Raw genomic sequence first — 23,479 nt, forward strand, 5'->3', positions numbered from 1 at the left:
TCTGCAAAAACCCACCGCTTGAGGCTGGGGCCTCCTAGCATGTGAGCCTCCGTGCTGATGCTGGCTCATGCTTTTGTTTTGCTTCTGGAAGATGAGCGGAAAGAGAGCTTATATCCCAGGCTCGGGTGCCTTTAACAGATCATTAAAAGCACAGTCCAGCAGAGACATAACCCAGCAGCTTCTCTGTGTGCTAGAGAAGCCAAGCACAAGACTGAGATTTGCCTTCTTTAGCTACTGCAAATTCTGCTTCTCCCAATTAAGAATCCACCCATCCCTTCCAAATTTCTCCCGGGGAGTAATCACTGAACTCAACACATGCAGGCATGAAGAATGAGAAGAACTAACAAGTTTTATTGTGGAGCAGTGACTAAGCCTCTGCAGGACTTCAGTCTCACTCTCGGACTAATTAGGTACTCCCTCTGAGGGACTATCTCCAAATGTCCAACTTCCTCGGGCTTCTGTTAGGGAGCATCTCTAAACTATAACTTGTATCACTACACCCAGGTCCTTACATCTTAAGTCTCCCCAGTAGAGAGGCTGTGCCACAGGCTATACAGGGTCGTGAATTCAAGCTGTTTCAAACCAAGTCAGGCAGGAGGAAATTCCAACGTTCGGGCCCATCGCCGAATGCTCCTTGCTGCCAAATTGTTCTTTCTCCCCAGATGCCCAGGCACCACCCCCTGGGGACCCTGTTACAAACTGCATTGCAGGAAAGAGAGATGGTGTCCAGGAGAGGAGAGCAAAGCCATTACAGTCAATTGAGAATTAATTCAGCTGCCAATGTAGGTCCCAGGGCATTAGTGTTACTTGACACCTAACCAGCAGGCCCCTTTCCTTTTTTATATTAGCTTCAGTGTCCTAGTTGTTTTAGGGCACAGTCCCATGCAGAACATGTGGCAGTGAGAGGCTGGGGGAAGAGCCATACAGATGTCCTGAGATGGGGGAGACTGACATGGGAAATTTGAAAACAGCTCCACTGTAACGAGCAGGCTTTTCCACAGCACTCGCCATTTCCCTGATTCTGCTCTCTGCAAAGTTACTGAGTATTGTGGAAGACTTCCATTACATATAACTAGGCTTGGAAGGGACTGCAGAAGGGAGAGCAAGGGGTGGCAGGGGGTAAACACCAAGAACAGGGAGGAAATATGGAAGGGATTATCAAGGGGCAAAGCTAAAGAAGTTGGAAATTAAAAGAGGAAAGGCTTAGGGTGAATATCGGGAAGGTGTCCAGGAGTGAGCTCTCTAGACTAAAGAATAATCTCTCAGGAAAATGATGGTAGGAATCCTACAGCCTGGGACTTCTAAACTTAAAATGGAAAAAAACACTGGATAATGTGCTGCAGGGAACAGGTCTACCCTGGCAAGGTGTGGCGGACTAGGCGCCGCAGCAAGTCCTTTCCATCTCTAGTGATGAGTTACCTGCCTAGAGTGATATGGCTGTACAGAGCTACTTTGCTGCCTAAAAGTGAGAGCAGAAGCATCTTCACATAAAGATACATCCGCATATGTGAAAAGTCAGACAGCTTATTCAATAGCCCCTATTCCCCTTGTCCTGAGGCAGCAGTGAGAAGTACAGCGTTGGTAGCTGGAAGCTAACTAGGGTGCTGCAGCACCCTGCGGTGTCTTGAGATCCTTTGAAGCGTGCTACAGAATGCCCAATACCAACAGTGTAAGGTGTGCAAATGTGATTCACAAGGTAAAGCTGGAGATTTCAAATCCATAGTGTTAAAACCATTCTGCCCTGTTGTGGGCTTCCTGGGTTCTTTGCACCAGAAAAATCGCTCTATTATTTTTCTGTAGTCAAACAACAAGTGGCAACGAAGAGCTGGCATTTTCCGAGTGGTGCCTTGAGTCGAAAAAGGTTGAGAACCACTGCACTAAATGAAGACGAGGATTGAAGCGGTGCTATCTGTTCTGTGCTACAGATGGCAGCATCGGGCAATGTAATAGAGGCAGGAACCTGAGAGATTTGGGACAGCTGTATACCAGCCGGGAAGACAAAAGTCAGATCCCGCTCCTTCCTCGAAGCCTGTGAGAGGGCCTGGTTCTCTCCAAACTGTGTTGACTGAGCAGATGCTGGCAAGGCAGGGCTGTTTACAACCATTCCCTTTTTGGTTTCCAGAAAAGGAGCTATATTATGCACCAGTTACAACATTGTGTGTCCTGATTGTCTGCTGGGGCTTGCACAATGTTCCCTCAAGTCCCTAGCTCTCCTGTTAAGCCCAACAGGCAAAAAGCAAATGAGGTCACCGGTCTCCAGCAATTTGGCAGGGCCTGCTTTAGGATAATGGAAAGATCTAAGAGGGAAACTTATCTCCATTTTTGTACACATGGAGATATCCATGCCTGTCACATCCATGCTGGCAGGAGCCTGGGGGCGCTACACGTTGCTACACAAAACCCAGGTTGTTGCAAACTTTTATTTTCAGAAGTCCAGTGTTTGACAAATCCTTGCATAGACAACAGACAAAATGCCTGTCCAGAAAGGATCCAATTACTTTGTTCTGAAACGTTACACAGCACCCGGGAGCCCCTGCCACAGACCCCTGGCCTTATCAGCGCTGGCATTTTTCACTTAACTTCCTATTGTTGCACTTGCAATAGCACAAGAAGGCCAACTCTGAGACCTTCACCCATCTGTCATCTATCCTCATTCTGATTAGGGTTAATTGGTAGTTAAAATGGGGGAGGGAGGATGGCTTCAGCTAGTGCTCCCATCCATGTTGCACACGGAAAGCCCACTGGTAGTTGCAACAGCTGGGAATGTGAAGTGGAAAGTAGCAGTGCAGACACATCTACAGGGAGTTGCATCTTAAATACTCTGATAAGGGACTAGGGATTCTGGGTACCCAGCCTGACCTTGCAGTGTCCACCACTTTCTGAAACTTGGTCCCTGGCAGGTGCTATCATTTCAGAGGCAGAAAGGGCGTATCCAGTTCTAAACAGAAAAGGTGCTGTGACCCTTAGAACAAAGCAAACACCAATCACTTCACCCATAGGAAGCCTAAATAGAGACCTGTTTTACAGGTGCACCTTTATTTGCCTACCTGTATTCTCCCTTCTGTGTAATTATGCAGGATTTGTCCTAGCCACTGTTTGTTTAGCAGCTAGGGAGGAGGAGAGCAAATATGTTTAAAAGCTTAGATGATGGACACATGAGGATATCAGGCAGGTGTCTTCTGATGTCTTAAAGTTTCCTGCACTGCCTCCAAGGACACCGAGTGTGCATCACGTCAGCACAGAGCAAACTCTAGCAGTAAGCGGTATGTGGAGCGTGGGATAAATAAATAGCTGCTAAACAAGCTGATCTCCTTGGTACAAGGATACACATTACCACTTTGGGGATTAGCACATCACTCATTTACAGCCTTGCTTTTTTCAAGTATCTTAGTTTTTCAACAGCAGAGAGAGAATTTTTTGGGATAGGGGTTCTTGAGCTCTTTGCTGCAGCTATTCATAATTCATGGGAGGCAGTTGGTCTCATCACGGCTGCTTCCTGACTCGATGCTGAAAACACTTAAAGAGAAGATGGCACTTTTTGGGCAGGAATTTTCAGAGGAGACATTACCTGTGTTAAAATGGGTGAATCTGTCTGGATTTGTTTGAGATTACTTGAGATTTACGTCACATTGTTTTAACTTGCATCCAGTCATTCTTCAAATAGTCCCAAATGACCAGTGGGTGCATCTACATGAGATGCCAGCTGTGCAGTATCTTAATTCTACTGCGCAGTAGGGCACAGGACAAACACCGTGCTAATGTGGTACTGCGCAGTAGCAGCATCACTAAAAAGCCATGCTCTGGTGCTACTGCCAGTTACTGCATATTGATTTAGTACTTGGTTATACTAATTTGGTTATACTAGTACTAAAGTACTTGGTTATACTAGTGCTAAATTTAAAGCACAGTAACTATGGCACATTAATTAATGTGTAGACATGCCCAGTAAGGCGGATCTTAAGGAACTGAACTTGGTACCATCATCCACAAAATTCACACAAATAGTATCTTCTTCATCAAAAACTTGACCAGTTGGTTCCCACGCTGTTACTTGTGTATTTGTTAACCATTTTTATGGGGAGCTGTTCATCCTTCAGTCAGTGACCAGCTAGGTCCAGCAAAGCTCAGTGCTACTTATTCAAGGAAAACAGCATTGCAGAGAGAAAAGATTTAATGAAATAATAAGTAGTCTGTGCTCAGGCTAAGCTTACCCAGCATCACTCAGCATCTGTGTGGGTCTCTGGCCCATCCTGTTCTCCAGTTTGTCAGGGTAAGTCTTCCTGGCTTTATTGCAGACCAACCCCTTTATGTCATTCTTAATTCAGTTGTTCACAGCCTTCTTCAGCCAGGAGAGACCCGGGGTTTTGCTCCCCCAGAGCAGCAAGTGATGTTCTCCAGATTTGTTTATCCGCCTAGAGATCTGCATTAATTACCCTCCAAAGATCTACGTTTTGGAAGAAATCCCATATATCTCCCACAATCCCAACTGCAAACAGACATGCATCACCCTAAGAAGTCGGCGCAGCAGCCTCGGAGATGCGCATCACGCCTCTTGCCTTGATAAACCCATCTTTACAGCAGATGTCAGATCAGCGTCGTAGTCTTCAAACTCTCCATGCTTCAAAAATGTCACCTCTGTCACATTTTCATAGTACCTAGCATAACAGGCACTGACTGCAGTTCTCAGCTGGGAACTCCAGGTAGACCCCCTTATATATGTGCTGTTAGTAATAAAAATATCCCATGGAGCGAATGCTGTAACACTCTCAGTGCGGTTCCCCTTCTGTTTGATAACAAAGATCCTGTTGGCTTCTGTGCAACTTGGAACAATCTCTGGGTGTGCAGCTTTCTCTCCCTCTCTCAGTCTCTCTTTTCAAGCTATTGGATTTGCAGGAGTTTTGCAGCACAAGGCAACTGAGAATGAGCCATCTCATCATGAAGATTGCAGACCAGTAGGATCTCCCCCCTAACCATATGACATCATATGAAAATGGTCAAGACTCAACACCCCCGGCACATACTGCCTCGGTCAAACTTCATATTGAAATACAGTACATTGATCGGGTTTACAACATGCTGTTAAAGGGATTGGTTTCATCATTGTCCCAAAGTGGAGGCCAGACCACAGAGCATTGCCTCATCTTTGGAGGGCTATTGGGTCGTTTGGATGTTTCAGTGGTCTAATGACCATTTAAATACTGGAAAAACTGACAGTTTTCCTAGTTAGGCAATAACACCATGGGTTTTCTCTTGTTTCCTAACACCCATCCAAGCAGCAGCCTTGTCAAAGCCACCGACTGTGAAATTCAGCTTGTATCAATGGCTAAAGACAAGTAATCTGGAGTCAGAAGATCTAGGCTGTGTTTCCAACTGCCTCTGTGGCTGTGAGCAAAGTTGCTTAATCTCTCTCTGTGTGATAGTTTCCACATCTGTAAAATGGGAATAACACCACTTATATGGGTGAAACCTTAATTGATAGGCCAGGTCTACAAGCCGATGAAGTCAATGTCGAAACTTTGATCAACTTTGACTTGTCTGTAGAAGTTCTTCAAGACATTGGCTGAAGGAGCAGTGTGTCTATTGGGTTTGATTTTACTTTTACTTTAGCTGCCCCTTAAATAGAAATTAAACATTACTTCCTCCTGTACAAGGAGGGGCAGATTTGTAAATATAACCCTGAGAGTTTGGTTTGGGGCACGGGGCTCCTATTTCCTCTCCTATGGAAGTTCCCGCTGGATGTTCCAGCCTCATGTGGATACTAATCACCCTCTGTCTCCTTCCTACCAAGATTTCACGTTCCCGCCAAACCTCTTGGCTGATTCACTGGGCATCGTACCAGGGACCTCCAGCACTGAAAGCATGAATAACAACTACCAGCCCATGAGTGTGAACCTCACCTCGGTGGTTTGGCTTTGTAACGACACAGGGAGAAGATGTTAGAGTCCACGGCTACGTTCAAGTCTAGGGAGGATCCTCTTACCAAGGGATTTTTCCTGTGGTCTCATGTGGGCAGGTTTCAGTTTTCTTCCCATCCTCAGCGGTTCTTTGGTATGGGCAGGGAAGCAGTCCCCTGGACCCAGGAGTTTAGAGCCTCAGCAGCGTGACGGATCCTCCCGAGACCCTTTTGTGACAACCTTGAGCTGCAAATAGATGCAAACGCTAGGCCTGTCACATGTTGACAGGTTTTCAGGAGCTTACATTTGATCATCCTTAACTAACCGCCCTGCTATGTGCGGACCTGATTTTTCCTGCGCTGTCGAGATCCCTTCCAAATGCCCCCAGGAGACAGCTGTGTCTTTATTAATTTTGGCTAATGGAGAAGGAGCAGAGTTGGCTTCGGTCCTGGCTATTTTCCTGAGGCGGTAAGGTGGGATGCAAGATGGAGTGATTCAGCAGCTGGGAATGAGAGCAAGAAGAAAGGCACGAGGGAAAGGCAGCGTGTGCAAGCGAGATGTGAGTCACAAAGTGCCCTCCTGCAAACCTGTGTTCCCCTGAGCCTGTGCTGACCCCAAGCAAAGGGGCATCTTCATATCTCCCAAACTGGTGGTGGTGGTGTCTGTACCTGGAGACTGCACGGCCCGTTGTCCCGGAGGATTTTTTGTACTGGGCAAACCCTCAGGCCAGGCTGAGGAGTCCCTTGTGCACCCATCTCTCCCTGGCACGGGGTTGTAGCACTTCTGTTTGACGCTCTCTGCTGACATTTATTCAGCTCGTGCTCCCAATCCTTCCCCAGCAAAACCTTGCTTTAACCAGGTAGCTGTGTGGGCTGAACCCGGACCTGGGCAGCTCCTTTCTGATCGTGCAGCCAGGCAAGTTTCTTCCTGTTGAACGAGCTGCAGAGGGAACGTTAGTGACTGAGAGCTCGTGGTTAGGGCAGTTGCCTACAGTGCAGGGAACCTGTGTCTGCTCTGCCCCAGGCTTTCTGTGTGACCTTGGGCCAGTCACTTAGGCTCCAGTTCACCTCAACAGTGAGTTAGGGACCTAAGCAGAAGTGAGGCCTTCCTGTCCATGCCTTTCACAAAATCCCCAGCCCACTCCACTCGGTGGCCCAGGCTGACCCTGCTTAGCCTTTTTCTTGTGCACAAGCTGGTAGACATTGCTTCCCTACGGTGTGTCAGGCCAGCAAGTGCTGTCACCAGCTCGTAGCACACAAGCAGCTGGAGATGACATAACCCCCCCGGCCAGCATCAGCCATAGCAATCCCCCCGGCTCCAGCTGGCGTGTACCTGCCTCCTGTGGGGAGAACAGGATGCACGGTTTTGCTGCAGAGACCAGGATGTGCGGTTTTCCCCGGGGGCAAAGCAGGGGTGGATAGTCCAAGGGCACGACAGGGTGTGGATCAGGCTCTGCATCTCAGTGGCACTGCCAACAGAGGTCTGAGCCCTGCCCCAGGGAGAGCTGTGCAATAAAGGGCCTCCCGACCCCGAAGGGATGCGGAGCTCTGCAGAGGATAAGCACTGTCCCTTCGGGGAGTAGAGGGGCTGGGAACGGCTATCAGCCACAGCCTAAGGTTTTGCTGCAGCGAGGATCCGGACCATAGTTTGACCTTTCACCTGCACCCCCGACCCAGACCAGTCCTGTCTCTGGTTTCTGTTAGTGGTCCCATCTTCAGGCTGACAGACATGGGGAGTCTGCCCCTCTTTTGCTTCTCCAATAAACAGGCCGTCTTTCCACAGGAGCATGTCCCAGAGCCAGTGTGCGTAGGCCAGTGCTGGACTGCTGCAGCCAGTGGCGTGGGGATGGGGCGTGAGAAGGACGGTAGGTCAGAGCGGGAGAGGATGTGGCTGCTGGATGTTGAGCTTCCCTATTCTGGAGGGGAGCAGCCCACAGACAGGTGGGACGAGGCTGTTGTAAACTGGATTTGCCCCAGCCTCTGAGAGATGCTCTGCCCTATACCAGGAGCTGCTCTAGCTTCCAGCAATCCTGGAGGTCTTGCAATAGCGCAGCACCAAATCAGGCCTGAGAGAAACAGCCTAACATCAGACCAATCAGGACTCCTAGTAGAGCTGAGATCTTTTATTAGACCAGCAAGATGCATGCTCTAACATCAGATCGTGCCTCACTTTCCAAGCCTTACTTTACCCAGGCCCCTGTAAATTTGAGCTCTTGGCTCTGCTGCTAAAGGCACATAGGAAATGAGGGATGAGGGGAAGCTGTACAGACTCACAGGCAGGTTCGAGGGAGTTGTCCCAGCTCAAAGGGCATTGCAAGCAAAGAGGTGGGGGCCAGGGTGTGTGTAGTTTGTGTGCATCTATCTCCTTTCTCTCTCAGCATCCCAAACCCCCTCCCTCCCCTTCCCCCTTCCCCCCATTTCCCACCCCTGGGCTTAGATGGTTAACATTGTATATCCTGTAACCTAGTTGCGTTCCCCTCCTCACCCCCATCCCTCTATTGTTAGTCCCTCGCTCGGGCGATCTGTATTTCCCTACCGGCTTTGTCATCTTTTTTGGATTCCCAATCCTAAACATTTACTAATAAAAGTGCTTAGAGGAGACAGCACCTAGCTCTCTGTGTGCTGGAGGCTGGATGGGGCTGTGGGGATGTCACCTTGAACGGGACAGACCAGACAGGGGCCTCTCATTTTTAAGTCCTGCATCCCAGGTAGGCTCTGCCCCTCCCTGATCAGACCTGGCTCACAACTGTGGCATGGGGAGGGCAAAAAACTCACTGCCAGATACATCCCCTACTTTGCAGAAAGATCAAAGGCCAGGGGCCAAATTCTCCTTTACCAGCAGGTCTAATCCAGGGTCCCAGCGTGCACCAGAAGTCATGTGATACACATCCAGCTATTCCAGTTGAACTTGCCTCTGGGCACTAAATCTGGACCCTTGGGGGCATGGAGGGAGATGCAGAGCTGGCGCTGGCCTTCTTAGCCCAGGCCATTTCACAGATACAAGTAGCTCTTGGGGAGAGGTGCTGGCTCTTTGGGGGAGGATGTGACCAGGTCAAAACTTTCAGGTTTGGGGGTTTGGCTTTTTTTTGTTGAGTGACAAGGAAGGAAACTTGACACATGACAAAGCTAACACACATCTCTCCTATTTTGGGAACTGAATTCATTTGTCCCCTGCTGTGATCACAATGACTCAAATTCAGAGGCAGAAGCTGGACTGAGTAAAAGTCATCTCCTCCCATCCCGAGGTGTGGGTGATTCATTTTAGTCCTGAAACTCTGGGCTCGCTCACTGGATGGCCACACTTCTCTTTTCCTGAGTTTGCACAGATTGAGAGCAGCCTTCAACTGACAGCTCAGACTTTGAGTTGAGCTGCAACTACCTGTCCCTCTCTGATCATTCCTCCCCACTTCTAAAAGCACCTGGAAGACACTTTTTAGTTTCCAGAGGTATTCCCCAGTTTTATCTCTGTTGGCCCTTGGATATGACTCCACAACCTGGATGGAGAGGAGGAAGAGAGAGGAGGTTTACACTGCAGTAGCACATAGAAGTCCCAGTCCTGTACCAGGGTCCCATTGTGGGAGATGCTGAACAAATGTGGATGGAAGAAACTGTTCTTCTCCCAAAGATTGTAGCATGTTATTTGGTGTCTTACTTATAACCAGGCTGATTTTTATGCTTACGCTTGGGCTTAAACCACCATGCTTGGGTGCAGGGCTTGAGCTAGAAGTCTCTGGAATTAACTGTGAATTCGGTCCCTCTCTATCCCTGGTGGGCTTTTTTCTTTTTAATTTTCTTTTCACCCAAGGAAAAAGTCTGAGCTGGGCTTTGCAATTCTCCCCCTAACCTGATGCTGGCTATTTAATTGAGAGAGAAGAATGATCTCTTACTAAAGGCCCTATTTTGCTGGCATAGGGTGATGTCAAACAATTGCCCTTTTCTTCTCGCACTTACTACTCTTCTTCCCCTCAGCCCCTCTGCGCGTTACCCCACCTCCCCCAAGCACATGTGCGTGTATTCAAGTATTTCATACATGCACTGCCTTTCTCAAAAAAGGCTCAGGTTGGAGCACACTGTTCCCCAAGCCCTTCTCAGAGTTGGTTTGCAGCAGAGAAGGAGGCTGCATGGAAGTTGAACGAGGCTGTCACTCTCTTGGTGGTGGTGGGGGGAATCTGTCATGTTATTACTGCTGCAAAATATCTTCCACATGCCAGTCTGATGGTTGGGATCCTAACTCAGCAGTGACTAGGGTAGTCCTTTGAAGTGGGTGAGATCTTGGCTCGCCTGGAATCAGTGTCAAAGCTCCCATTGCTTCCAGCAGGCCCAGGATCTCCCCGTATGCATTCTGGTTTTCTCTTTCATGTGCTGCTTGCCCTTTTCATCAGTTCTGTTTTATATTTGAGGCATGTTTCAGCCTGGGGAGGGGTTCCCAGAGTTTTGGCTGTGCTCTTCACATCCTCTGCTATTTTGTAGCTGGCTGCTTTAAGGCATTCTTTTTCTTTTTGGAGCTTTTACCGAATAGCAAGGGGGGATTTCCAAAACATCTGGAAGAACTCATGAAGCTGGAGTGGAAGATGTGGCTTACAGTAGAAATGGGGTCATGGAAAAGAGAGCACCCTGTTGGGTTAATGAATGAGACCAGCCCTTTTGGAGACCTGGGTTCAAATCCTCACTTACCTCAAAGGAAGTAAGTAGAGGATTCCAGGCTAGAGTCCCAGCGGGTACGTGTCCATGTTGCAAAGCTGCCAAGTGAGTTTGTATGGTTGGTAGTCTCTGCTCTTCAGAGGCCCTGAATGCAATAGCTCAAAGGCTGCAAGATCAGACTGGAGTTCATAGCTCCGGACTGGGTCAGGACTGGAGCCACAAGCAGCGCTGCAGGTGAATGCTGAGGTGCTTTGACAGAGATCTGCAGAAAGTTTGCAGAGCACCATCTTGTACCTCCTCTCTGCCCACTAGAAAGTGGCTAATTTATTAAAATATGTATATAAACATATGTCACCATTTCTAAAAGGGAAACAGGACAACAGAGGTAATTATAGGTCTGTCAGACTAACATCCATCCTGCACAAAATATTGGAACAGCTGACATGGGACTTGGTAAGAAAAGCATTAAACGAAGATAATCTACTTAATTCAGTCCTCATGCATTTATGGAAAGTGGGAATGCCTCACATTGCTATCATTTTTGGATGCAATGACAAGTAAGATGGAGAAAGGTAAATGCATCAATGTAGCAGGCTTTGGCAAGGCGTTTGATGTGGGACCCCACATTTTGCTGAATAAGAGGGAGCCGGGTTTTCAGTTTGTCATGGAAAAATGCAGTAAAACATGGATTTTGCTTATTTTAAGGAGAAAAGTGAGGGTTTCCATTTGCAGCCTGGCAGAAGTTACCCATAAACCAGTTTAAGTGATCAGAAACTGGCTTAAACCTGTAACAGACTAGAAGTTCAGTGCATATGAACCAGTTTCAAAATGGCTGAAACTAGTTGAAGATAAACCTGGCTGAATGTAGTATCAGCTTTAACTGACTGGGGTCAAACCCCTCTGCCTTTCCCCCAGGGGCCTCCGCAGCAGAGTGGGGCGGGGAGGCTCTGTGCCACCACCGGGAGCTCTGCACTGCCATGGCAAGGCATCCCCTGCTTGCCCGGCAGCAACGGGGATGGCGGTGCGGCGTTGTGCCCCCCTTCTGCCGCTGGGTGGGCAGGGAGCGCTCCGCTGCAGCAGCTGCTGCCTCCCATGGGCAGCAGCCAGGGCTTGGGTGCTGCTGGGGGGTGCAGGGGGCTGCAGACCTGGGTCCCTGGCACTGTAGCTCTGGTAACTGGGCCCCAGCCCTGCTATTTAACTCAGAAGGAAGAAGAAGAACTAGAGGCCTGGTTTTGCTGGCATAGGGTGATATCAAACAATTGCTCTTTGTGGGGTTGTGGGTTGGGAGTGAGCGGTACTGGCAGGGCTGGAGGGCTGGGGGGCTGGGGGTCCTGAGTCAGGGGCACTGGCAGGGCCGGGGGGCTGTAGGTCGGGAGTGAGGGGCACTTTCAGGGCAGTGGCTTGGGACTGAGGGGCAGTGGCATGAGCAGGGCACTGGCATATCAGGGCTGCTCAGCACCACAAAACAGTAGGGGGGACAGCCACAGCTGGACCTGCATCCTGGTGAGCGAGGGGGCAGGGGAAGCTCTGATTTTCCATGATAAAAAACCCAAATGCCAAAATGTATAGGTATTTAGAATTTATTTTATTATAGTGATTGAGCCACTGGTAGGCTTCTACATTGCTTTAAAATTGTAAATATATCAATAAAACATTGTGTTCTACTGATACCTGTATATACAGTGGTATTTCATTTTAGCTGTGGAAAAACATAGAATTCGGGTATTTTAATGAGAATTTGTGATCTTTTTTTTAAATCAGAAAATTTGTGATTTTTAAACAGAGAAAACCAGGATCCCTGCCAACGAAGAACCTAGAGTGGTACAAAATGAACATGTCACATGGGACAGGGATTCAAAGGGCAAACGGACTGTTGCAATGTAATTGTGAATGGGCAGTTGTTATCAAGCACTTGTATTTCTAGCAGGGTCCTGCGCATATTGGTTCTGGGCTCTTTTCTAGTTAATATTTTTTATCAGTGACCTGGAAGAAAACATAGATAAAGTTTTCAGACAACTAAAAGATTGGGGGGTCCTGGGAGATCCCTAAGAGGCTGAGCCATTGGCGCAGAGCAATGCAGAGTCCTTGGTAAGCTTGGCCCCGGCACATGGCATGCGTTTCAGTACAGCCAAATGTGAAATCACATTGGAACAAATACTGAATGCCGTTGGGATAGGACAACAGGGGACTCTATCCTGGGAAGCAGCAACTTGGCAAAGGATGTGGGTGGACAGTCAGCTAAATCTGAGCTCCCAGTGGTCAAAGGCAATGGTGCAAACAGTGAGTGTATAAGCAGGGGAATCCCAAGGAGGCAAAGGGAGGTGGTGTTACTTCTGCATTTCAAGAACGCCACATTCATTTCAGCATCTGCCATTCAGGAGAGATGCCGATATGCTGGAGAGGGTTTTGAGACGAGCCATGAGAAAGAGAAAAGGGTTGGAAAACCTCCCTTCTCAAGGCTCTTGGTATGTTTAGGTTAACAAAGTGGGGCGACTGGATCACAGCCTTTGAATACTACCAAGAGACACAGAAATTTGGTAAAGGCGGCAGCAGGCAAATGTAGAACAAGATCCAGTGGCTAGAAGTGGAAACTAGAGAAACTCAGAGTAATTATCCCAGTAACAGCTAGCCAAGGGTTGTGTTGGATTCTCTGTTGCTGGGAATTTTTTAGTTTGAGACTGGATGTTTATCTGAGAGAGACACTGTAGAGCAAATGGGAATGAATTTGGGGAAGCCCTTTGGTCTGGGTTGATGATCACAATAGTTCCTAAGAGCTTTTTCAATCATGAATTTAAGCCTTGGGACAACATTTTGGGTGGAAAAAAACAGCTGGCCATGTGTGTGCAGCCAGGGCTATTTCCACATTACTGTTATATGCTTCCATATGTCAACAATTTGCAATCATTTCTGTGTACAGCAAACTGCTTTCTTTGGCCGAGTTCATGAATTCTCTCCACATGGGCTGACTACGAGGGACCTGAGGATGTTCCTTGAAGGCGGTAGATCGACCTGCCCAGTGCTGGAAGGTGAGCTGGGCCCCTAGTCAAAGGACTTCAGCTGACAGCTGCCGGACCCACAGCCTTGCCTGAACTAAATCACCAGTGAAATGTTTTACGCCGAGATTGCTTTCCAGGCTGACGGAAGTTCACCAGGAAACTGCCACCAGACTTAACCACGCCAGATTGACTCCGCAAATATTTGAATAACATTTACTGGGATCCGAGTCCTGACGCTCTCAGGCAAAACATGGCTCCTTCCAGCCTCCCTTGTTTAACTGCTTTCCGCAGCTGCTGTCTCAGCCACAAGCATGTAGGGCCAAACCCAGCCTTGGCATCAGTGGGCAGAACTTCCTTTGGCTCCGGCGGGCATCGTGCTCAGCCCCGAGTGGGATCAGATGGGGAACACAGATACATCCGCATCACACTAGACTCCGAGGGCCAAGCGTATCAGCACAGCCAGGCATTCTCTTACACACACACACACACACACACGCGCGCGCGCACTAATAAAATGGGTGCTGTCTACTCCTTCTCTGACTTTATTGACACTCCAGCCAGTCATTGTTTATGTAAGAACCTGGCTACAGTGCCTTTCCTATTGTGCTTTCACTCCCGTTTCCTCTATTTGAATCTCTTATCGTGGCGTTGCCCTGGGATATATTCTCCAGGGGTGCCTTTTACAAGGTGATAAGCTTTTATGGCCCTCAGACCTGCTTATGGATCTCCTGGAGGAATGGTGTGGGGAGACGGGAAAGGCAGGGGGTCTGCCTGCTTTCTATTTTTATGGCCCTGCTCACTGGGGAGGAGGGGGTGACCCACCAAGGCTGCTTACCTCCTCCGTGCTGCATTGTGCCAAGGGGCTAACAGAGGGGATCTTGCTCCGCATCGGAGGAAGCAGTAGCAGCAGTGGGCGGCTGCTTTCCCAGTTCACGGTAAGGGTTATCAGAGCGGTATGCATGGAGTTTCCCACTGTTTCTAGGGTTACTGGTTGTCGCCGTGTTGGTCTAAGGACGTAAGCAGACAAGGTTCCTTGGGTAAATGTGATATCTTTTATTAGGCTAACTAAATAGTGGGAAAAATTGTTCTTTGCAAGCTCTCAGGCACAAACACCCTTCTTCAGGCACAGGGAGAGTCTGCTGGTGTTGTGTGTCCTCCATGGTAGAATAGAAGCCAATATGCAAAATGCAGGTCATTTCCTGGGGTCTGAGCACAGCCCAGCTTTTGCAGCCTGATGAAGGACGTTTGTACCCGAAAGCTTGCAAAGAAGAATTTTTCCAACTACTCGAGTTGGTCTAATAAAAAATATTGGATTTGCCCAAAGAACCTTGTCTGCCAGGGTCATTTCCTGGACCATCTCAACTGCAGTAACACTTCCTCCCTGCCGCTGCTTCTCTCCTCCTGGCTGGGCACCTTCATCTCCAGCCTGCAGGGCAGGAGCCTGCCAGGAACAACAAACAGCCTGGAGCAGCAAACAGCCACTGTTTCTAGGGCTTTGTATAGAAGACATGAAGGCAAAGCCTTGACTGCACACAGAAATTGGGACTGATTTGGCATAAAGCCTATGTCATTAAACCCAGGCAACTGTGTGTGCAGGCGCTTGTAATAAATGAAAACTTAGCTTGTGCCTATCAATTTACCCACAGAAGTGAAATGGATATAAGCCTGATTTAAACCCACATATGGAGGTCTACAGGGCTGCTATCTTAGCTGGTGCGCTAGGCTGGGAGCTGGGGGCCTGCAAGGATGCAGAGTTCAATTCTGGCTTAACTTATTGCAGTGGCATGCTTATGTATTACGCCAGGAAAACTGTATGAATAAATTAGATGGATCCATTGACAATCCCAGCTTCAATCTCCAAGGCCCCAAGTAGACACAGGGGAGGGCTCTGTGTGGGTGTAGCCATACACTTTACCAGCTAAGCCGTTCCAGCATGGACTCCAGTTATATCAGCAAATGAAGCCTCTTCTGTCCTAGCGTGTCCCAGCCCTGCCCCAGCCAATGACAAAAGTGCAGGCATAGTTGCATGGGGGTCTTTTTTTGCTCCCACAACCCTTGCCACCTCCCTACACCCCTAACTGTGCCCGCTTTTAGGATACAGCTGGGCTTATTCTCACTGACGCTGAGACCACGTTACACTCCTGTTGGGTAATTAAAGTGGGTGTAATTTAAGCCCGAGTGTAAATGTGAGTCACCTTCACCTCCCCACTGACACCATCCTCCCGCCAGGAGCTCTGAGATTGGACTTGGCCCCAGAGCAGAGCTGGCAGTTACCAAGTGTTTTGCTGCCTTCGACATTTTGTGGCTTTACCAAACCATTGCTTCCGCCTGTTTCCCAGAGCAAGTCCTGCTCAGGCCATCGGTATGCGATTGAACCGCTGCAAGCACACAGGCAGCATGAAAGAGCCTGTCTTTCCCCTCATCCCCTCAGCCAGCTCGCAGAGCAATGCTCTCTGAAGCACTTGTCTCTTATGTAAGAGGCAATTGTGTCCTCGTGGGTAGGGGCCAGATTGCCTGGTACAGCAGGCAGAAATGAATGAAGCAGACTTCACTCAGTCCACGTTAAAGCAGGCAGCTTGACTGGCAAACAGACTAGCACAACCAGAGAGATCCCGTTGCACTGGGATGTCCCCCAGTGCCGTCAATCTGTCTTCTCTCACCTCTCTAGAGAGGGAAGTGTTCCCTAGTTGTTAGAGCAGGCGCCTAAACATGACCCCCAAATCAGCCGCAGCGCTTGATGCTTATGCTCCCCGCGTCTCAGTTTCTCTGTCTGTAAAATGGGGGTACAAATACTGACACATAGGGAATCTCTGAGGCACACCTAATGAATGGGTGGTGAGGCTCTTTCGGGGTGAGGGGAAACAGCAGCGCTGATTGTTTTAAACCCAGCACTTTGCAGCAGCGATATGTAAAGGAGGGGGGTTATTTGGAGAAGGGGGGTGGAACCTGTTTGCAGTGGCTGGGCACTTTAATCGCAGCCCAGGAAGTTTTACTATCACCTTCTTTTGACATCAGATTTGAAAAAGTGGCCGGTAATGATTTTTCCAGGTGTTGGTTCTTCAGCGGGGTGTGTGCGTGCGCCTCTGAGCATGTGTGTGTGTGTGTGTGTGTGTGTGTGTGATGGACAGTGATTAAGAGAGGCTTTATTGGTCCCAAGGCAAAGCTGTAATAAGAAAAGCCTGTGTCCTTCCTGTCAGCTACTGGTGGGAGACTTGTAAATTCTTCTTTGCCTGGTGCCTTCCCCTGCTCCCTTCTCTCGGGCTGAGGAGGAACGTGCTGGCTGTTTAGGGGATTTCTGAACGGCGTGAATTTTTGGAGATGGATATGGTAGCCTTTTTGGTCCGACACAAAAAGAAATGCAAAACTCTAGCGCTCTTGGTTCAGAAAGGATACCTTTTAAAGCTTGCAGGAAAAGATCTTTTTTTTTGCAATCGCTCAGTCGGTCTAATGAAAGGAGTCACCTGTGAACCCAGAGTGCTGGAGTTTTGCATTTCATGAAGTAAACCAAGACCTTCCTAAAAGTGATCACCTCGAACGGGAAGGGGCTTTAGATGCAGCCTCCTCTAAAACTGTTGACAAAACCCGGTGTCCTCGGATCACCGTTATTATCACCCCGGCCAGCACGGAAATGCCCGTGTGGGGCAGAGCTGATCTGAGTCTCTGCTTGGACCGGTGCTACTCCAGGGTTATGACTGCTCTTGCGGGAGGAGAAGTTTCTCCCCATGGTTTTGGGTGCTGGTTTTGAGAAGGTCTGCTTTCTTTCTAAGTATCTGGGGCCTCCTTAACTCTGAAAGTCTCCGCGGCGGTCTCCCCCCTGCAGGAACCAGAGATGAGCCTCTCTGCACTTTGGAAATGCAATGTGATCTTTACGGCAGTTTTGTCCCAATGCACCCACAGGACGCCACAAGTCCTGTTTCCACTGAGATCTGTGGATGCCAGGGGCTTCTGGTCTTGTTCCCTTGGCTACCACCTCATTTGCATTGGCGTGATGCAGACTAATCTCTGTGAGAGATGTCATCGTGTGTCATCCGGCTGTGGTTTGCGGATGTCTGCCCTGGACGTGCTCCTCAGGTTGTTGTAGGTGTGCGACTCTTGGCCTGACCGCAGTGCTGAGGGATCAGGACAGTCTGTGGCCCAGGACATTGTGTAAAATGAGCTCTGGGTCAGAAGCGGGAGGTCAGCTGAGACAGCATTTCAGGAAAACAGAACAATTCAAAGATATCGCACCTTGCTGGAGGAAAAGGGGCCAGCTGTTCACAAACATTTCGGGACAATGGTTGCAAACAAACACAGCTGGGGACAGGCAAACAGTGAGTCAGTCACCGCTACACACACCACTGCGATAAGGGACCCAGTGACAACCCAGATGCAGTTTGTTATTTCACCCGGACCTCTCCGGGGCTTTTTAACCTGGTTACCCAACCAGGCTATACCTAAGAGCTGCTGTCGACATGACACATCTTCATGGTGTTGGGACCAACCAACCTCGCTGACCCTCTAGTGTGGATGTGTCCTCTGTGGCCCTTGGGAAAGGTAAAGGAAGAAGGATGGCACAAGCAGCAGGCAGATACTGCAGCGAGCTTGAAGGGGGTGGAGAATAAAAGCAGGATATTAAACTCTCCTTAGCCCCTACTCCCACAGATACCCTGCTATCACCCCAGTGCTGCCCCATGCACTTTCCATCCCCTGACCCCGGCGTTAGGGCCTTCCACAAATGAGCCCACTGATTTGAGAGGAGTGTGCATTTGCATGTGTAGAAACCTGCCTTTTTACACACATGCACCCCCCCCACACGCACCTATACACACAGATGTGCCCATGTGCACGCACAAAATACAAATACATGTTTGGGGGGTTTTTGAAGCCTTTGAAGTACATGCCAAAGCTGGTTTCCATTTCTGCCCCATGCAGGGCCCGTTATTCAGCTGCTTCTCTCCAGGTTATGGGCGTTCACTTCCCGTGCTGTAGGGGCAGTGGCTCAGTTAGCAATATTTGTCCAGCATAGGACTAACTTAGACTGTCACGGGACAAAAATCAGCCTCTCGCACGTAAGAAAACACCCTTTGGAAGGATTCCAAATTCTGCTCAGGAAAGTCTAAGATTGAAACAAGGATGCTACAGGTCAGGAGTGTTTAGACTGGAAAGGCCCAAGTTTCAAAGCTGCTCAGGCTCAGCAGTCAGCACTTTTTACTAAACCAGGAAGAGCTTTTGCATTACGCAGATGTCTGAAAATTGGGCTTCGAATTCCTTGGAGCAGGGACTCTGAGCCTTGTCACCATCATCACCATGATTGCTCTATCATGAGAGCCAAGTGGGGAGTGCTGCTGGGGGTCAAGGTTAGAGTGCAAACGGTTGGGTGTCTGTCTTCACTCTGGCTAGCTAGTAAGTGCGGTTCTCAAGCCCTTGACTTCACCAGCCAGAGAGAGAAACAGCATTTCCCACATTAAGTTGGACATTTTTGTTCTGATGAGACAGCTTTACGGTCACGGGAGTTAGGGTCATAAAACCCTCACTCCTTGGCAGAAGGAGGACTGTGCAATTGCCAAGGAATACAGCTTTACCATGAGCGCATGTGATTGTTCCCCGGAGTCATTTAAGGGCTGTTTTTTGATTATTTGGGGGCATTAGGAAGCTCTCCTCTCATGCCAAATGTATCATAGGGTGTTCCCAACCCACCAATCAAGCCACTCTTTCAGCATCAGCATGTTACTTAACAGGCTGGATCATGCTGGGTACCAACGGAAAGGCACTGTCGGGGAGGAGGTTGATCTCTGGAGCACCAGTCAGAACATTTGTTTTCTCCCAGTGGCCAACACATTAACAAGATCTCAGTTCAAGCCCTGGACGATGAACTTTCAAAGCCACTTTGAAAAATTTGGGCAGCAGCATATTAGCAAAGCATGGCAGGCCTGGCCACCGCAGGGCTGATTTTTCCAGTCCCAGTTCCCTTGAAAACATCTGGCGAATCCCGAGCCTGGAAAGTAATGAGTTTTACAGATGGGTGGTGCTGGTCTTAGGTTGCAGCCGGGAGGCAGGCAGTCAGCTGTTGTTTATAAACACAGACAGGGGGATTAAGATAAGAAAGGGTAGTAATTAAATTAAATTAAATTAAGGCTCTGGAAGTCCATATATGAGCCTGACAGCATTGCCACTCAGCTCCTAGATCTGTAGGACAGGAGTCTCTCCCCGCCAGAGCAGAAGCGTGCGGCTGAGGCTAAATGCAGATGAGAAGACGTATGTTAGATAAGGGGCTGGCATGGCCCAGAAAGGGAGAGCAGTTGTACTAGAGGATGTGGTCTTGTCGAGCTGCCGTGAGAAGTGCCTCTGGGCTCAGTCTTCACTGGATTTTTCACGCCCGTGTGAAAAAGAGAAGTCCTGTCTCCTCTAAACAGGTGGGAAACCAAGTCACAGAGGCCTGAAGACCTGATTGACATAGGTGTGTAGGTGGCCACAGGTGGAGTAAGGCACTTACTGGTATTTCCGACATGCCTAAAAGGTTAGGCATTTTCTTGAATCCCACCGGACACCTCTAAGCTACCTTCATACTGCTAAATACCTGGCCGTAAGCGGCTGTCCAAAGATCAGCCAGGGCATTCAGGGAGGATTGTGGAAATTGAACTCAGGTCTTGCTCAGCTAGCACCTAATCCACTGAGTCATCTTTTCCGTCTACTGTATGTTGGGAAGTATCAGGCCAGGCCTTTCTTGGTCTGCTGTCTGGTACCATGTAAACCAGTACAGCCTGTTCCATGGTTGGGTTGTCGGTGACTAACCCGGCACCGCCACCTGGGCTAGCCGGGTGAGGGGGGGGTGTGGACACGCAGCAGGACTAAAAACAAGACCTAACAAAGGGCGGATGAGCTCCCTGCGAGCCAACGGCTGTCCATACCTGGAGAGGAGATGGGTACCACCAGGTCACTCTGCCTGGAGAATCACCAATGATGCAAAGCAACTCAGCTAACCTGGGAGGGTTGCTACAGCATCTAAGGCTCCCCAGTGGTCACAGCAGCTTTAGGCCCGACTTAACTTGTATGCTGGAAGAAAAACTGACTGAGGGTCAGGAGCAAAACCAGGAAGGTAAAGACTCTGAGACTCCAGCAAAGAGAGCCAGGTGGCTGGGGAAGACTGGCAGGCTGGAGGTCAGAAGCAAAGAGCCAGGCCATGGTTTCTTCCAGCCCGGCGTGCCTGGAAGAGGAGTTTGCTCAGCACCAAAGGGTGGCACGTTCAGTTTCCGGTCGGGTGCCGTCCAGTGGCTGCCAGTCCACTTTATGCTATTACAAGAAACAGTTTTGTTTTGTCTTTCTGGGGTCAGAGATGGGGGAGAAGGGAGCAGCAAAAACGAAAACTTACCATGTATGGCTTTCAGATGTGTTTGTCTTAGTTTTTTAGGGTTTCAGCTGTGTCCATGCCAATATGAGAACAAAGAACAGGAACAACAGCCAGAAAGTCTATACAGAGTTCAATGCTCTAATGCTTATTTGTATTCAGCACTAGGCACAAACTGTGCATATTCATCTCTGTTCGGAGTATACCAGAAAGCGTAGTCGTCGAGCCAGTGGGTACAAGATCACAGAAGAATAAAGCTGAATGGGATCCTGTTCAAGGCTTGCCCATTCCTGTTTGAACCATGCTCCACAAATGTTTGTCTAACCAGCATTTAAAAGTTTGCAGTGACAGAGCTTCCACAGGCCCTGTAGGTAATCTGTTCCAGCGCTTAACTACCCTCATGGTTAGAAAATTCTTCCTCATATCCAGCCTAAATGTCCCTTGTTGCAATCTAAGGTCATTACTTTTATACGGGTTGCATAACCTCCATATATGATGGCTCAGACAGTTAAGCAGCATGAGGACCGCTACAGAGATGTGCTCATCTCTGTAAGTGGACGCTCCGAAGGCAGGGATTGGAAAAGTTGACCTTTAGGATTTTTTTTTTCCAAGAGTAAGAGCTTGCCTGTTTATTTTCCTTTCCTGCTTGCAGTGGCCCTGATATACCTCCAAAGACTTAAGTACTTTTCCTGCTGTAAAGGACAGGACTAAATTGATCTTCAGAGCACTCGTGTCTCTTTGGGAGCAGTGAATGGGTTCAGCTGTGGATTTAGGTTCTGCCGGCAATGGAAAACAAATACTGCTAGAGTGGGAAAGAAGCAGTTCATTAACTCTATTCCAGCGTTGGACTATGCGCCTGTTCCCCTGGTATTAATCATTGCCTTCTGCACTGAGTCCAAAGAAACTATGGGTCTACTACAGCTGGAGAACCTGGCCCTTGACTGAGAGCTGTAGAAATGCCTGGAGAGGGACTGCAGTCCAGTCCTTTGGTATCTGGCGTGACGGCTGGTCAGGACCAACTCGAGTCTGGGGAAGATGGCGTTTCTGACCCCTACAAGTGCTGGCGCTTCCTCTCTGGGTGGTGTTGCTGGGCTGGGCAGGAGTCAGAATCCAGGAGGGCAGGTCCACCCTCGGCACTCCTTGCGGGTTCGGTGAACTGCACGCAAGTGAGCCACAGCTCTGTGTTGCACCGATGCTTTGCAGACACCAGGTTGTGACCCTGTAATCAAGGCCCTTCTGCAGTCATGCAGTGCTGTGATGTGTCAGAATGGGTGCTCAGCCTTCCAGTCAGGTGTCCCTTGCGGCATTGCTCTGCTGCTATGGGATACTTTGCAGTGTGCCTTGTGGGATGCCTAATGGAAGTCAAAGGGATTCTGAGGCTTAGGGTCAGGCTCATCCCATCATTTGTCTGGCTTCTGAGAACCACCTTCCATGCCCGAAGGCCTTCCATGCAGCAGGAAGAAACTTCAGCGATCTTCGTGGGGGACAGTAAGCATCTCTCACATCAGCACGAGGGTGATAAGAGCACCTGAGGATGGGGAGGAAACTGGAACTGAACACTTCTCTGACACTGTGTCTCATGGGACAGGACAGCAAAGCGGGCCAGGATGGGCTACAGAGCTTCTGAAGGTCAGAAATGGCTAGCTTCGAAATCCATGCAGAGCTGGAGCTGCTAGTGGCAAATCTCCAGAACAAGAGCTCTGTTCAGCAAAGAGAAGCATATGGTATTGCTATCTGGAAGCTTGCTGCCTTGATGGCTATAGGCCAGAAACTAACTTGGCTTTGGGACTGTTGTAACGGAGGTGAGGATCGCTGTCTGGAAGGTGCTGTTCCCCTGGTCTTGAGCATTAGTTATGACTGGGCTTGCACAGCTGGGGTTCCTGAATGATAGGATCCATGCACCCATCCTTTGCCCCCCTTGCCAGTCCTGCAAGTTCACCCACAGAAAGGGATCGTTCCCCATGTGCTGCAAGGTCTTGTCGGTCTCCTTGGAAGGTTTGCCAGTGTTCATGTGGGGTTATCTATAAAGGTTCATGGTTCTGGGGTCCTTAGAAATGCTGGATTTTTTTCTAGTGGCAAACAGATTTCTTTTTGCCTGAGGTCTCTGTGGATACTGATGGCATTGCCATTCCTCCAGCCATTTGGGAAGAACCTGACTATCCTCTGCTTCCCTGACTTCTGAAGCTTTATAGAGGACACTTGGATAGCAACTGTGAAACCATACCTGAAGAATGGCAATTGCAGAATGATGGTGGTTTATGCATTAAGAAGTTGGGGAGGTCAACACAGGAGCCTGAAGTCAAGGTTGGAGGCTGCTGAGAAATACCTGCCTCTTACAATACTTGTATGCTTTGCTTTGTACAACCTTTGTGGGAGCAGAAGAGAGAGCCTTGCATGGGATGGGAGCAGAGAGTGGGCATGTGGGCTCAACAGCTAAATAGATAAAGCATCATCCTTTCCAGGGCACATGCTCAGGGATGCAATATGTCCTGACTTCCAGTTTAGGGGTCACTTATGAATAACGTGCCGGCTTCTGTATAAAGCATTCCTCAGGCTTAGTGCATGCCTCCCTTAGGAGGCTTTTCCATGATTCATGTGTGCATTTTATCATACTTTTGATGGGGA

This window comes from Crocodylus siamensis, chromosome 12 (genome assembly GCF_052110815.1).
Source record: "Crocodylus siamensis isolate JL-2025a chromosome 12, ASM5211081v1, whole genome shotgun sequence".
Taxonomy (NCBI): domain Eukaryota; kingdom Metazoa; phylum Chordata; order Crocodylia; family Crocodylidae; genus Crocodylus; species Crocodylus siamensis.